This window comes from Prunus mume, unplaced genomic scaffold, assembly GCF_029339155.1.
Source record: "Prunus mume cultivar Tortuosa unplaced genomic scaffold, ASM2933915v1 scaffold18, whole genome shotgun sequence".
Lineage (NCBI taxonomy): Eukaryota > Viridiplantae > Streptophyta > Magnoliopsida > Rosales > Rosaceae > Prunus > Prunus mume.
In genome coordinates this window covers 146,465-163,129 of record NW_028296564.1, presented here as the reverse complement: position 1 = coordinate 163,129, position 16,665 = coordinate 146,465, and the positions used below count along the sequence as shown (strand labels likewise).

General features: G+C 37.1%; 2 pseudogenes across 1 annotated transcript; both read left to right on the top strand.

Moving 5' to 3' along the window:
- The first annotated feature begins 4,014 nt into the window (after window positions 1-4,014).
- Window positions 4,015-7,123, top strand: LOC103330083 (uncharacterized; annotated as a pseudogene). The gene is made up of 8 exons (XR_016123080.1): window positions 4,015-4,417; window positions 4,577-4,667; window positions 4,767-4,912; window positions 5,052-5,295; window positions 5,401-5,505; window positions 5,613-5,795; window positions 5,896-6,100; window positions 6,502-7,123. The product of XR_016123080.1 is annotated as an uncharacterized LOC103330083 (transcript).
- A 2,301-nt stretch (window positions 7,124-9,424) lies between these two features.
- LOC148914351 (uncharacterized) lies at window positions 9,425-11,437 on the top strand (annotated as a pseudogene).
- The last annotated feature ends 5,228 nt before the right edge of the window (window positions 11,438-16,665 follow it).

The window sequence follows — 16,665 nt, the reverse complement described above, 5'->3', positions numbered from 1 at the left end:
CGTTATTTGATCTCTGAATGTTTATTTTTTCGATTTTTGGCGTATATGATCTCAAAGTATAAACGAACAAGTTTGACGGTTGGATCGTTGAATGTTGTGTGTGTATATATATATATATATATATTTATTTATTAAGTAGCTTTAAATTTATTTATTTTGTACGTATAACACTTAAGAAATTGAATAGTATATACATTTATTAAGTAGCTTTAACTTTATTTATATTTTAAATCATAAAATAAAATTATTTTATTTTTTATTGTTCATAACAATTATTTTTATAAATATTGTGCTACGAACCAATTTTACGTCTCTCAAAAGTTTGCACAACCAACATTCGTTGCGCAAAACTATAAAAATTTGGCGGGTACCAAAAATGGGATGCGCGATTCAAAAAAATATATATATTTCGACTTTGCGCAACCAATATTTTGTGTCGCTCAAAACTTTGCGTGACCAATATATATTTTTGGTCGTGCAAAAATTTGTGCGGTATCAAAAATGGGGCGGGAATTTTTTATATAATTTTTTGACTTTGTGTGACCAATATGTATTTTTCATCGCAAAAATTTTAAAATTTAGGCGGTACCAAAAATGGGACATGGGAATTTTTTATTTTTATTTACTTTACTAATATTAATCGCGCAAAACTTTGCGCTACCAATATTCCGATATTCGTTGCTCAAAACTTTGCCCGACCAATATGTTTCATCACGCAAAACTTTGCGCAACCAATATTCAATATTTTTCGTCTCGCAAAACTTTGCGCGACCAACAATATTGTTCGTCGCGCAAAGTGATACGGTTTTTAAAACGAAAATAACTCCTCCACCATTTTCTCAATGTCATTCTCTACTGTTAGCTCTCCTCTCTCTTTCCCTCTCCCCAAATCCCACCCTTTCTCTCACACTCACATCACTATCTTCTTTAATTCTTTCACACTCACTTCTCTCTCTCATTCTCACTCACTCTCAATCTTGCCAAGAGGTATATTCTCTCCAAATTTTAATTTTTTTTCATTAATATGTGTTTTTGGAGTTAGTTTTGAGTTTGTGTGGGGTTTGGGGTTGAGTAAAGGGGAAGGATTGGAGTTTGGGTTAGATTTGTGGTGTAACAATTTTAGGGGAGATTATCCCTTTTTTTTGTGTGGTTATTTGACCTTTTTTTGTGTGTAGGGAATCATCGAGACTTTGATAGCTAAAGTTGAGAATTAGGAAGCTATCAAAACATATCCTCTGCCACTACCACCACAATACGCTTGTATTAAGATTTTATTATTGTACTTTGTTAATTTATGTGTACATTTTGAATATTATATATATATATATTGGATAATTTGATCACTATTTTTCATATGTAATTTTATTTTGAATATGTCAATTTAAATTAAAGTAATTAAAAAAAATCATACAGTTATATTAAATTTAAAAAAGTAAAAATTTGAATAAATTAATATAATTAAAGAAATATTAAAGAAATAATAAAACAAAAAGTCAAAAACCAAAATATTTCGTTGCCCAAATATTTGCGCGACGTTAGTATTCGTCGCACAAAACTCTAAAAATTTGGGCAGATACCAAAAATGGGACGTGAGAATTTTTTTATTTATTTAATTTTTTAAGACTTTGCGCGACCAATGTTTTTGTCGCGCAAGGTCTTGAGCGACCAATATTTTTTCGTCGCGCAAAGTGACTTTGCGCCACCAATGAAAAACTTCGTTGCACAAAGTCTTTCTTCACGATCTTTGTGCGACGGATTCTGTCGACGAAGTTTCCGTCGCGTGAAATTTGTGCGACTACAATGTTTTTTGCGCGACGAAATTCTCTTTGTCGCGCAAAGTGTAAAATGTAGCAGTGAATCATGCCATGTTCACATCCAAAGACTCACAGGTTCATCGCTTATTCAACAATACACTCAAGGAAAAGAAGATGAGACAAACTAATGAATTGAATTCTCTTTGACTATTTGAGGACATTCTTGTATAGGACATCTTTGTAAAGTTCTCTCTAAAATGAAAAGTATTTCCGTCTTTTTATTACTTTTTTAGCCTACTACTTCTTTTTCTTTATATTTATATATATATATTTTTTTTATGAACAGTCTATTGCTAATTTTCCTTTCACTGATAACCCTCTTCACATATAATCTCTTTAAGTAAAAAAAATTAAATAAATAAAAGAACGAATTGGTATACTGCAATAGCAACATCTTTATGTTCCACTCTTTGTTAATTAAACTCGAATTTTCTTTTTGAAATCAGGAAATATTTAAATAGCCAACCCAAATACAGAAGTAGGCACTGAATTAATCACCTATAAAATCACTCACTAAGAGAGAAAGAACAAACGTAATATATCAATACTAATGAATTACAATGATAAAAAAATGAAAACCATATATAATATAAGAGAAGAACATATCAATGCAAAAAGTACTTTAAGATGACAAAAAAAAAGTAGAATAAGTTTTAGACATGAGGAAAGAAGAAATGTTTGCTATTTTTTACAAAAAATTAAGAAAAACAGTCCTTCACACAAGACAAACACAAGACAAAATGTTAAAATGGTGTCGGACCATTTTGTCTTAGTGCCTTCCTATTTGTCCTTATATGGTAAAACTCCACAAAATTAAAGTACTGCTATTTCCACCCCTTATCCTATTTTCCCACCCACCTTATCTTCTTACCCACCATGTAAATTTGAAAAAACACAAACTTATCTTTCCACTCACCATTATTCCTAAAATATCCTTTAATTGTATTTCCATATTTGCAATTACAAAAAATAAAAACAAAATCTATAAAAAAACAGTATGGAACTTGAGTTCTTGGGATGTTATTCCCATCAAAATCCTATTTTGTCAGTATTGTTGAGTGCAAAAGGGACTGAAATTTACGTTTGGGTTTTATGTGGCCTTCTGGTTGATAAGAACGGAAGCCTATTCATCTATAAGGTAGCAATTGAGGAACCAAGGGTTGGATGCCCTCTTTTGTTGGTCATACATTAGTAACATTAGGGTGGAGTTGCGCTGCGTCGGAGAGAGGGAGAGAGATGAGTGGTGATGGGGTTGGGTTTGTAGGTGATGGGAGGAAGAGGGAAGGAGATAGTTTTTATTTATTCATAAAAAAACTTTTATTTCTTTATATTATTTTACTTTATTTTTGGGTTTAAAATTCTTTAAATAATTTAAAATTAAAGATTTTTAAGTATGGTTATAGTAATGATCTTTGAAAGTCATTTTACAGAGGAGTAAAATTTGACTTTAAAATTTTTAAAATAACGTGGACGGGAAAAAAGGACATGAAGTGAAAATATCAGCACTCTAGAATTATAGCAATTATACATCCAAAGCATGACGCATTTAGATTCCTTACTAATTTGACGTTTGTACACTTTCTTTTCTTTGTTTTTTTCTTTATAGTTTTCGCACCATATAACACAATTATTGTCTGGTAATAGTTGATAATGAACACGTGTAATGTAAGTATTGTTTTCAGCATTTTCTATGTATTTGCACAATTATTTTCGGCAACATATCCTAGTGAGTAAAGTTCCATATGGATGGATATTCTTAAACCAAATTCGATTGAAAGATGGATAAACCCATTATTACTATTATAGTTTGGTATGATTTCCTAAATCTGCAAGACAAACTTAGAAACTAATATTTTTCCACAGAATCTCTACAAGTCAGATTAGATAAGACTTTAGTTTTTGGTTCCTATCCTATGATATCTCTACTTCTGTCCAGATATTCAAGTAAAACCCAATTTAAATACTCACCTACATTATAAATACACACTCAATTATTCAGCCAGTCTTACATTGGTATCTCCTTCTCTATTGATCAAGGTCTGTGCATTCTCGGAATTCACCTTGTTTTTGTGTTTTTTTTTCTTGTCTAGGGTTTTTATTTTGACTATAGTATGAGCAATGCAGCTGATATTATGATTTTTGGTGCAGGTTTGACTAGATTTCAATGATGGTAAGACCAAGTTCATCAGTCCTCTTAGTAGGACTTCTGTGGTTATACTGCTGGGGAGCCATGGCACAAGCAGGGAAGAATACATGGCATACAAGGACCCTAAGCAGCCGCTAAATAGGCGAATTAAGGACTTGATGGGTCGAATGATGCTAGAAGAAAAGATCGGGCAGATGACGCAGCTGGACCGTGCCAATGTCACAGCTGAGATCATGAGGGACTTCTCATTAGGCAGTGTTTTGAGTGGCGGAGGGAGTGTGCCACGTGAGCAGGCCAGTCCACAGGATTGGATCAACATGTTCAATGAGTTTCAAAAGGGTGCACTTTCAAGCCGGCTTGGGATCCCTATGATTTATGGCATTGATGCTGTTCATGGGCACAACAATGTTTATAAGGCCACTATTTTCCCACATAATGTTGGTCTTGGAGCCACCAGGTAATAAGTGATTCTCTGAAAGATATGGCTAAACAGGATTAAAAACAGATAATTCATGAGTAGATATAACTGAAATTGTTATAAATTAGGATTAAAAACACAAAATTCTGTCTTTATATCTATATTAATGTTTGTTTAATTTGTATGAAAATTTTCCAGGGATCCGGAGCTTGTGAAGAAGATTGGTGCTGCAACTGCACTTGAAGTTAGAGCTACTGGCATTAATTATGCGTTTGCACCATGCATTGCGGTATGCTATATATCCAATAATTGAACAGTTTTTGCGTGTGACATATATTCTTTTAATACTGATCACTGATTAATAATCTCAAACCTTAATGTACAATAGGTCTGCAGAGATCCACGATGGGGTAGGTGCTACGAGAGCTACAGCGAAGATCCTGCAGTCGTAATACAAATGACTGATGTCATACTTGGATTGCAAGGCGAAATTCCAGCTGGTTCCCGGAAGGGCGTTCCTTATGTGGGTGGAAAGTAAGTGCTCAGAAAAATAATGTTGTGATGATTTCGAAGATGTTTTTAGTCATCGTGTTCGATTACAAAAAAATTCAACTGATCCTAGTACTTCCAGTTTCTCTTTTCTTATCTCAAAAACCTTTTATTTGTGATATAGGGATAAGGTAGCAGCCTGTGCAAAGCACTTTGTTGGAGATGGTGGCACAACCAGGGGTATAAATGAGAACAACACCGTGATTGATAGACATGGATTGTTGAGCATTCACATGCCTGCTTACTACCATTCTATCATCAAGGGTGTGTCCACTATCATGGTCTCCTACTCAAGTTTGAATGGAAAGAAGATGCATGCTCACCATGAGCTTGTCACCAAATTTCTCAAGGACACCCTTAAGTTCAGGGTAAAACAATCAAACTGTAAATTAGTTGGTTCAAAATTCAAATTATTTGATACCCCGGACATGAATGAGTTAGCAGGACTAACCTTGTCATTGTTCAAATTTCAGGGCTTTGTCATCTCCGACTGGCAGGGTGTCGACAAAATTAACTATCCGCTCCATTCGAATTACCCAGAAGAGGTTCTTGCTGGTGTTCAAGCTGGCATTGACATGGTAATTAGTTGCTATCTTGGTTATATGTTATCAGTACAGAATATTGGTATTAATTTTTAAAGGGGTTCATTTTTCTGATATTGAAACTGCTTGTTGGTGTTGTTCAGGTCATGGTTCCCTTCAATCATACCGAGTTCATTGGCATTGTAACCGACCATGTCAACAACAAACGTATCCCCATGAGCCGTATTGATGACGCAGTTAGGAGAATTCTGAGAGTCAAGTTCGTGATGGGTCTGTTTGAGAACCCTTTGGCAGATGAGAGCTTTGTTGACAAGCTTGGAAGCCAGGTCACTAATTTGATCTCCTATACTAAATCTTCTAAAATATGAGTAATTAAAGCAATTCTTAAAATATCTTATATATATGTATGTTATATATAACATGCAGGCTCATAGAGATTTGGCAAGAGAAGCAGTGAGGAAGTCACTTGTCCTGTTGAAGAATGGAGAAAATGCAGATGCACCAGTCCTACCACTCCCTAAGAAGACAAAAAGGATACTAGTTGCTGGAACCCATGCCAACAACTTGGGTTATCAATGTGGTGGTTGGAGTCTCACTTGGCAAGGAGTTAGTGGCAACAACTACACTGCTGGTTGGTATCTTCTTAACGTCTTTTTTTTTTATGGGAGTTTCACTAAAACACCCAAAATAGGGGCTGAAATTATAAAAAAACCCAACATTCAAAACACTTTATAAACACACCCAAAACCCATCATTACACACACTCAAAACTCATTTATAAACACAAAAAAAAAAAATACAATTGTTGATTTTGAGTTTTTTTAAATAGTGTTTGAGTTTTTTTATAAATACATGTCTAGGATTGAGTTTATTTATAAATTTGTATTTTTTTATTTCTTGATGCAAGCGATATTCGAGAACCACTAGAGCTAAAATCCCGTTGCATATGTACTTAATTGTCGTTAATTTGTGCTTAATTTAACTCAACCACTGGTTCTCTCAATTAACTTAATTAATGTACATTGTGTTCAGGAACCACCATCCTCAGTGCCATCACAGCTGCAGTTGATCCCAGCACAGAAATTGTATTCAGTGAAAACCCTGATGCCGACTTTCTCAAGTCCAACAACTTCTCCTACGCCATTGTTGTCGTTGGAGAGCAACCCTACGCCGAGACCAAGGGGGATAGTTTGAACTTGACAATTGCAGAGCCAGGTCCACAGACCATCACCAATGTCTGCGGCGAAGTGAAGTGCGTTGTTGTCGTCATCTCTGGCCGTCCCGTTGTCATTGAGCCTTACGTTTCGTCGATGGATGCTCTTGTGGCTGCATGGCTACCTGGAACGGAAGGACAAGGAGTTAGCGATGTTTTGTTTGGTGATTATGGGTTCAGTGGGAAGCTGCCTAGAACTTGGTTCAAGACAGTGGATCAGCTCCCTATGAATGTTGGCGAGGCTCATTATGATCCCCTATTTCCCTTCGATTTTGGACTTACAACTGATCCTGTTGAGCAGTTGTCAATTTAGCATACTTCTAGTCTCTCTCATTTCCTAGTCTTTTAGGGAGTTAGTTTGCATTTTGATAACTCTATAATTTATGTTTTTTGAGATACTTTATAAATTAGATTCTGTATATTTAAAATCCTTCATTTCTGTTCCCTTTATAAATTAGTCTCACTCATTTGCCTGTAAATATTGTTAAAAAAAAAAAAAAAAAAAAACTTATCAATATCAATCGTTGGTGGAAATCGCACAAGCAGGCAGCTAAAATGAACAAACATTGTCGAGTATTGGTCAAAATAAAAATTGTTTATTGAATTTTTTGTTGTTGAGAAATTCTAGGAATACATTTATAATTCAGCCAAGTTATTGGTTACAAAGGGCCAATACAAATTAGTCATAAAAGGTCATTACAATAACAAAACGATCTAACATCAAAATTAAGACAATCTGGTGAGCTTCCACTAACGATCACTCATGATCGAAGAAACACTAGTATAAACATCCCAACTAAGATTACAAGAATAATAAAAAAAAAGATAAAATTTGAAAAAACTAAGTTATAACAATATAAATAAAGAGTGTTGCTAATCTTCAGAATTTTAAAGACTAATTTACCTTTTTATAAAATGACTTTTAAGGACTTCGTCTCCCCCACCAAAAAACAAGTGTTAACTTTTTAAATAAAATTTTAAAAAATAACTAAAACTAATTATTTTAAAAACAAAAAACAAAAGGGGAAACTGCCGAAAACCCCCCTGGACTATATCGACTATCGAAATGTCCCCCCTAGATTATTTTTTCAGCCAATTTAGCCTTCGAATTAAAAGAAATAGCCAATTTCACCCCTGCCGTTAGTTTTTCCCCAATTCCATCCAAATGCTCGGAAAAAACACCACGTGAAAGGCACGTGAGCCGTCTGATGAGGGTAATATCGTCATTCTATACCCTCAGCCCTCAAGCCCCCTTTGATTGAATCGTTTGAAGGTCAATTCCCAAATTAGAGTTAGGGATTTTGAAAAAGGGTGAGAGTGAAAGAGAGAAAGCGATGAAAGATTCAAAAGGGTGAGAGTGAAAGATTCAAAAGGGTGAGAAAGACAGATGCGATTGAGAGATTCGATTTTGGGAGATATTTTGTGACTTGAAGATTCTAAACGAAGGTGCAACAGTAAAGGCAAAATGAAAATCAGAGATGGTGAGGAAGTTCCCATATATAGTAAGTAGCATACTTTAGTTTATTTGTTTGATGCAATTGTTTGGGTTTTACTGTCGGATTTCATTGCTGGACTTCATGAAACAGCATAATAAAAGGAAGAAAGTGGTACCTATGGTTGTTGTTTGTTGACTGAGACTTAGGTTGGGTTGTGAATGTGGTCCCTATGCATGTTGTTTGTTTATTGTTTGTCGGGTTCTTTGTCTGAGTTTGTATTGTATAGGGTAAATAGTAATGTACTGAATATGGTATTGTATAGGGTAGATAGTAAATGTATATTGTACTGTATAGGGTAGATAGTAAATTAATGAGAAAATTTATTGTTATGCAGCTAATCCTGACATGTTCACACTTGAAGTACACCTTGGGGGCTACTTTGTTGATGGTTTATATATGGGAGGTATTGTACAATGGGTTGATGGGCAAGATGCAGATGAGGTTTCAATGCTTGAGTTATTTCAACTGGTTAAACACCTTGGTTATGATGAGAAAAACATTCAATACTATTACAAGCACAGGACAAATGGCTGGGTTGAAATTAGGACAGATAGGGATTATTTTGGAGCATTGAAGTTGGTGAAACCGAGCCAGCTGTTTGTGTTATACATAATTGACAATCGAGCACTTAGGCCTTTAAATGTTCAATCCCCAGTATTCTTTGCACAAGGTGAAAATGCTGAACATTATGAAGACGAAGACACTGCTCATGGATATGATGGTGATGAAGAAAATGGGCAATATGAATTCGTGAATGTTGAGATAGATGAAGAATTTGGTGAGGCAGAGGAAGAAGTTCAGGTAGAAAGTGATGAAGCTAAGCAAGGTGGAGAGGATGAGGAAGAAGATGGTGATTTCATAGATAGTGAGTTTGAGCAAAGTGATGAAGAGGACAACATGAATTTTCATAGGTATGTTGTAACTGAAGAGCAAAATGATGGACATAATGAACCAGGTGAGGGTGACACTAATGGTTATAATACATCATATTTAAAGAGTTTGCATGAAAATAGTGAAGATAAAGATGGGAAGAAGAGAGGTTTGAGGCAGCCAAAGTTCAAGCAGTACAATAAACAACATGACCTTTTAGATCCAAAATTCTACTTGGGTTTGGAGTTTCCTAATATGCAAGAATGTAAAGAGGCCATAAAGTACTATGCATGCAGGTGTGCTAGAAGAACAAGGTTTGTGAAGAATGAACCTAATAGGGTGAGGCTGGTATGTGATGCTAATAAGGAGAGGTGATATGGCAAAGAGGCCTACTAAGGGTGAAAAGGCAAAGATGCATGCTAAGGGTGATAAGGAAAAGAGTCATAGTAAGAGTGATAAGAGTAAGAGGCATGCTAAGGGTGAAAAAGGTCAAGAGGGTGAAGATGAATATGAAGATAAACTTGAAGACTGTCCTTGGTTATTGTATGCTGCACATGTTGGGAAAGGGCCCACTATTAGAGTGAAGACATACCATCCAATTCATACATGTGGCAGATCTTAAAGAACTAGGTTTGCCACTTCACAATGGTTGGCTAAAAGGTTTGATGAGGATCTAGAACCAATCCTAACATGTTAGTTGCTGAGTTCATGACATTGGTGAGGAAACATTACAGTATAGATGTTACTAGGTACCAATGCTACAAGGCAAAAAATTTGGCAAAGGAAAGGATTCAAGGAAGCATTGAAGAACAATATTTAAAGCTGTGGGATTATTGTGAGGAGCTTAAGAGGCAAAACCCAAGAAGCACAGTTTTAGTGAAGACATCATTGAGGGGAGATGATCCAGTTTTTGAGAGGCTTTATATATGTTTTGCTTAACTGAGGAAGGGGGTTTATTGAAAGATGCAGAACCATGGTTGGTTTTGATGGGGCTTTCATCAAAGGACAACATCCAGGACAACTTTTACGTGTTGTTGGGATTGATGCCAAGAATGGCATGTTCCCAATAGCTTTTGCTGTTATGGAGACAGAAGCAGAGACACTTGGACATGGTTTTTAGAAATTTTCTTCAATGATGTTGGGGTAAGAGGCACTGGAAATGGGTGGGTTTTCATCAGTGACAAACAAAAGGGATTGGGGCAAGCAATTGAGGCTTTAAAGCCAGATGCTGAACATAGGCATTGTGTAAGGCATCTACACAATAATTTCAAACTTGCTGGGCATGGTAGTTTGACACTTAAACAGAGGCTATGGGCTGCTGCTAGAAGTACAACACTTCCTTGGTAGGAAGCTGAGATGGACAATACTATGGAAATATCTGACCCAGCTCATGCATGGCTTCAGGATAGGCCAACAATTCATTGGAGCAGTCGCATTTTACTACTGAGCCCAAGTGTGATATATTGCTGAACAATTTATGTGAATGCTTCAATTCAGCAATTTTGGAGGTAAGAGATAAACCAATAATCACGATGGTGGAAAAGATCAGAACCTATTTGATGTTGAGAGTTGCAAGACAAAATGAGGTGAAATGGACTTAAAGAGTTGGGCCAAGGATATTTCAGATTATTGAGAAGAATTTGAAATAGATTGGCTCATGCATTGCACAGAATGCAGGTGGAAACAGGTTTGAAGTCACCCATATGCTTGGTGGGCAATATGCAGTTGATCTAAATACTCACTCATGCTCTTCTAGAAAATGGGATCTCTGTGGCATCCCATGTTGCCATTCCATGGCTGCTATATCAAGGCAATAGAGGAGCCCAATGACTTATGTGAATGAGGTGTATAAGAGAGAAGCTTATGATAGGGCTTATAGCAATTACATTTCACCAATGCCAAGCCAACAATTATGGAGGAATTCAGGGCATAGGCCAATTAAACCCCCACTATATCACAAACAGAGTGGTAGGCCAAAGAAGGCAAGGACTAGACCTTTTGATGAGATCCCAAAGAGTGCCACTAAGCTTAGGAGATATGGAATTGTAATCTATTGCTCAGTCTGTGGAGGAGAAGGCCATAATGCTACTAATTGTGGAAGGGCAGATGGCAATATAGGAAGAGGGAGAGGGAGATGGAGAGGGAGAGGAAGAGGAAGAGGAACCAGCTCAGTCCATCAATCTGAAGAGGAACAAGTAAATGATTTGAAATTGCGATTAATTGTGATTTATTTCAATTGTTTTGATTGTGATTCATTTCAATTGTTTTAATTGTGATTTATTTCAATTGTTTTAATTGTGATTAATTTCATTTGTAGGCAATTAGAGGAGGGTTGACAAGGATTACAGCCACTGCAAGCCAAATAGCTCCAACCAATGTTGCTACCTAATCAAGTGGAACCAATGTTGCTTCACAACCAGCTCCTTGCAATTTTTCTTCACAAGCAGGTCCAAGCAATGTCACTCAAAACACTTCCAGGCCACAAGGGAAAATGTTCAAATCCCCTGCAAAAAGGGCAAGGCTATGGAGGTAAAATACATGATGGATTAGGATGGATTTTGGAATGTATATTTTTAATACATGGGCTGGTAGATGTGTGTATTTTGGATGGATTTTGGTTGATTAAGCAAGGTTGGAATGTATATTTTGTAGTGGAAGTTCCCCTACTGTATTTTGAACTGATGGCTATTTTGGATGGAATTTAGATGTATTTAGGTTGAATTGGAATGTATATTTTGAACAGATGGCTCTTTTGAATGAATTCTGTTTCTGTTGTAATTTTGGATTAGTGTCCTTCCCTTGCTTTTGTTGTACTATGTTTGCAGTTTATGAGTATTTTGCCTTGGCTTGTGCCAAAGGGTAAGTATCCAATTTAAACAAGCTTAAAAGACAATTCTATGAAGTTGTGCTAGGTTAATTTGGTTTTGAATATTACATTGATGAATGACAGCCAAACTCATCATTGAGTTTACAAGAACTGAATTCAGATTTGGTCCAAACTTCAAACTCATCCAGAAATTGTGCAATCTACATTCAACCTCAAAATGCACATTGAACCAAATCCAAATGCCACTACATTGGTTAAGCCAAAACAAGGCACAAAAAGGCCACTACATTCAACCAAATCAAAACCTAACATACTTTAACCAAATGAAAAGCTAGGTAATAAAACAAACAACAACAGAATCACAACCAAACAACTCAGCAGCAGCCTTCGAAATTTTTTCTCTTTGTCTCTTAGCTCTTGCACAATCTTCTTGTCTTTAGCTCTTTTATCTTCTAATGAGTTGATTCGTCTCAACAATCAACATATGACATGTTTGGCCTGCTTAGACATTTTTTAGTCCTTCCAAGCCTTCCAACCATAGCCACCATCATACTTCTCTCTACAACACACATAACCTCCTCCATGCATTTTCATCAGACCAGCAAACAATCATTTCAGCCTCAAATCCACACCGGCAAATACGCACCATATCATCCTTCGTAATAAAAGTGGTCGAACTTGATTCGGTAGAAGCTGGACGTCTGTTCCTATGCATCCTATTTCAACTGCAATTTCTATCAACTGTAATTTCTTCTCTTCTTCGTGAAATTGATGAACATCAGTGACGTGAGAAGGTTGGAACGCTTGCAAATAGGGTTGGGTTCTGTCATCAAGGGTGGGTTCTGTGAAAAAGGGTGGTTTTTGTCGAATCTCCATGTCTGAAACAAAGGCTTCATTCAAATAAAAGGGGGCTGAGGGCTGAGGGTATAGAATGGCGATATTACCCTCATTAGACGGCTCACGTGCCTTTCATGTGGTGTTTTTGACGGGCATTTGGATGGAATTGGGGAAAAACTAACAGCGGGGTGAAATTGGCGATTTCTTTTAATTCGAAGGCTAAATTGGCTGAAAAAATAATCCAGGGGGGACATTTCGATAGTCGATATAGTCCAGGGGGGTTTTCGGCAGTTTACCCAAAATAAAAACCCAACAGCCACCCAATCCTACCCCGTTGGGAGACCCCTTCCCACTTTGCCCCTAATAAATCCTCATTTCCTCTCTATCTCTTTCTACCTTTCTATCTCTTTGTCTCTCTCTCTCTCTCTCTCTCTCTCTCTCTCTCTCTCTCTCTCTCTATCAGAAGTGATCATATAATTGATTCTACAACAATGAGATTGACTACGAGACAGACTATGTTGTTGGGGTTTTAAAGAGCAAGATGGGTGTTATTCTTGTCGAAGGCTTGAAGATGAGATTGACTATGTTGTTGGGGTTTTGAGTTTGGGGCAGAAAATGGTAGAGTGGGAAAAGAAAAGAGATTGGCTATGCTATTCTCATGGACCATGGTCCTTCATCTGTAAATTGTTTATTGTTAGTTAGCTTTATGAGGTAGTCATCTCTGTCAATCGACATGCATCTGTTTTACTATTTATTTAGGTTAATGATGTTTAACTTTGTTTGAACATGATTTCAAGCTGTGATGCGTAGCTGCTAAAGTTTATTGGGATATAAACTATGGCCTCTGCAATGTTTGATCTCATGCCAGCTTCTACCTTCATTCTTGTGGTCTTCACTGGGTAAATATACAATTTGTTGGTCCTTTTTTCCGTCCTCCATTCCTTTTAGCCGCCCGTGGGGGTCAGCTCTACTTTGAGGAACGAGGAGGATCATTGGATCAACACCAATGCCCCGATCGATTTGTTTCTCTAGGCTTGCAGAGAGGACTCCTTCAATTTCTGAACAAAATTGTAAGTTAAATCAGTTTTCCAGAACTAGCGGGCATAGTCGAGGCCCCTTTCGTCAACTTTTCTCAACTCTGATTCATGGTGCTGTGTAGGCGTGCCACTATTGGGTATCTAACCAACCCAATAGATCTAGTGTGAATGTTTGTGAATGGTTAATGCTACGCGTCTTTTTCTGGACTTCTTCTCAAGCCATTATGCTCTAGGGGGGTATTGGCCTGGATTGATTCTTTTCTATGCCTCAATTAAGAGGACTTCAATATTCTTTCCTTCGCGAGTGTCAATTTGACAAGTATGAGCACTACCTGAACAAGTAAAAGAGAGAGAGAGAGAGAGGCCAAGTTCATGGTTAGCAAGACCCTGTATGGGTTTTATCAACTAGTTTCAATATTTTTATCGTCCTCAGGCAGGATTAATAGTTAATTTGGGCCCAATGGTGTAATTCGGGCCCAAATCAACTTCCTATCCTTTTTTTCTTTACTATTTCATTCGGGCCCTTATTCCCTTTCGGGCCGAAACGTTGGTTCTTTTGGACTTTTTAGAGGGAAGAAGGCGGGAATCTGATTTTATGTATTAAAATAGTCCGTGATTCATTTTTAGGTAATTAAGTGAACTTTATTTACGAAGATTTTTTCTGCAACTTATACTTTACCTGAACGTAAACTAAATAACAAAAACTTCTTCAATTAATCCATCAATTATCTCTAAATCCAAATTACAAAGCAAAGAAAGAAAGACTGGAGATTTCTCAATCCAGCCAAGTGATTACCTGAATTGATATAGATTACTTTTTTAAAAGAAAATCATACCATGGATATGATAGAGCTGTGAGAGATAAACGCAGGAGTTGTCGACTGGTTATCTAGAGAGAAAGTATGCAGATTGTTATCTTGAGAGCTTTTCAAGTATTTTTGAGATGTTGCGTCTGATTTTGGAGAAGAGTCCCCTCTTCTGAAGTAGACCTTATTTATTTATAGAGGCGAAAGGAGCCTGTAATGATGAAAACTGCAACAAGACGTTTGGCTCGTGGTTCAAGGTCAGCTGCTGGTTTGTTGATCTTAACCGGTTCATAGAGGGAATGATGGAAGGCTTCTGGAAGGAACCATCAGTTCTCCTTGTGAAGCTCTCTTGATTTGACTTCTTCGTACTTGACCTGGCTGGCAATTTGATCCTTTTCTAGTTTTAGAGGCTTCAGTACGGCTTGTTTTCTTGCTGGGAGAGAAGGAGGTCAAGTCGTCATTAAATGTGATAATCCCCTTCAGCCTCCCACGTGGGCTTAAAAACACGTTTACCAATTTTTTACCTGTCAGAAAGTGCGAAATAAGGGTTTGATTTTTACAATTTGGGCCTTCTTATTGATTTATTCAAAAAGGCCCGCTGGGAAAAGGATGACCTTTTAAGGAAAGACGAATGTTAATGGGCCTAACTTTTCTTTAAAATATTCTTTTAACCCTTTAGACCATTTTTGGTCAATTTACCAAAACTGGGTACAAACACAATTACTGTCCCAAATTGATTAATATATTTTCTTTTTATGATAAATATGTTTTGGTTTTTAGGATGGAAATTCTAGATTGGAGAATTACCAATAGACATGCCAAGTGTATAGGCACAATGGTATCAATCACAAGGGCAAAGTGCTTCTCGCGAGCAGAGGGAGGTTGTGCCGCAAGGTTGGGGTGGCTGATTGGGTTGGGTGGGTGGGGGAACTTTGGTTGAATTTATTTAAAAGTAACTTCATAAATATGAAAATTTGCTTGAATAATTAAAGGGTATTTTAGGAATAATGGTGGTTGGAAAGATATGATTGCGTTTTTTCAAATTTATATAGTGGATGGGAATATAAGGTGAGTAAGGAAATAAGACAAGGGGGTGGAAATAACAGTACTCACCAGTAGACACGTCGAGAAGCAACAAAATAAAAACAAATAAAGAAAACCTTTGTCTTTGAAAATGGGGGAAGAGGAGAAGGGAGGAAGAGAAGGGAGAGGGGAGGAAGAATAATGGCCCTCCCCCATCAAAGTGAAAACGACTCTAGGAGTGTTTATTGGAGCTTTACGGCTCACGTTTATATATTTATTTAGGATCCGATACTAGAATTTAAATTTAAATCTAGTGGTACTTTATTTTTCAATTTAAAATAAAAAAATAAAAAATTGAAGATTCACATGCATGTTATCATGCGCACAAAGCCACTTTTCAATTGAAAATACATAACACAAAGAGATGGTTTCATAAAGCATTTCTCCTTCATGCATACATATATATATATATATATTGTTTACACCACAATTGATGGACCATTGGGGAACTGGCACGTGGACTAAATGGGTAATCAGATAAGGCGGCATTCGGCAAAAGAGATTGCCGAGCGCAATGCCAGAGCACAAATACCTTCTGGACACTTGGAGTGGAGCATCCACAATGCATATCCACAGTCCCACATCAAAAATTTACACAACTTGCACACCTCCCAAGGTTTATAAAAAGGGGCACAAGTCACAACTGGAACTTTCGGCATACTTAGCCATTGCTCTGTCCAAATTACTATTCACTCCATACTAACTTAAGCATCGGAGAGTCTTTAGCCGGTACCACACCGGTGCCCTAGGTCTTACCGAGTGTTCTCATTTTGCAGATCGATCGTTCTACCGAGGCCAAGAGCATCTCGAAGGCCCATACATCACTAAGTTGAGCTCAAAAAGTGCCGAACCACTTTTCACATCAACAGTTTGGCGCGCCTATGGGAAACGTAGCTAGTGGACCTACTGTCTCTATTACATGGGGACCGCATCAATACTTGTATTCCTACCATAAGAAGGGCTGCTACTCGGAAAACAAGGTGGAGCTAGCCCAACGTTGCCTCTTCCACCCCCACCGGCAATTCCT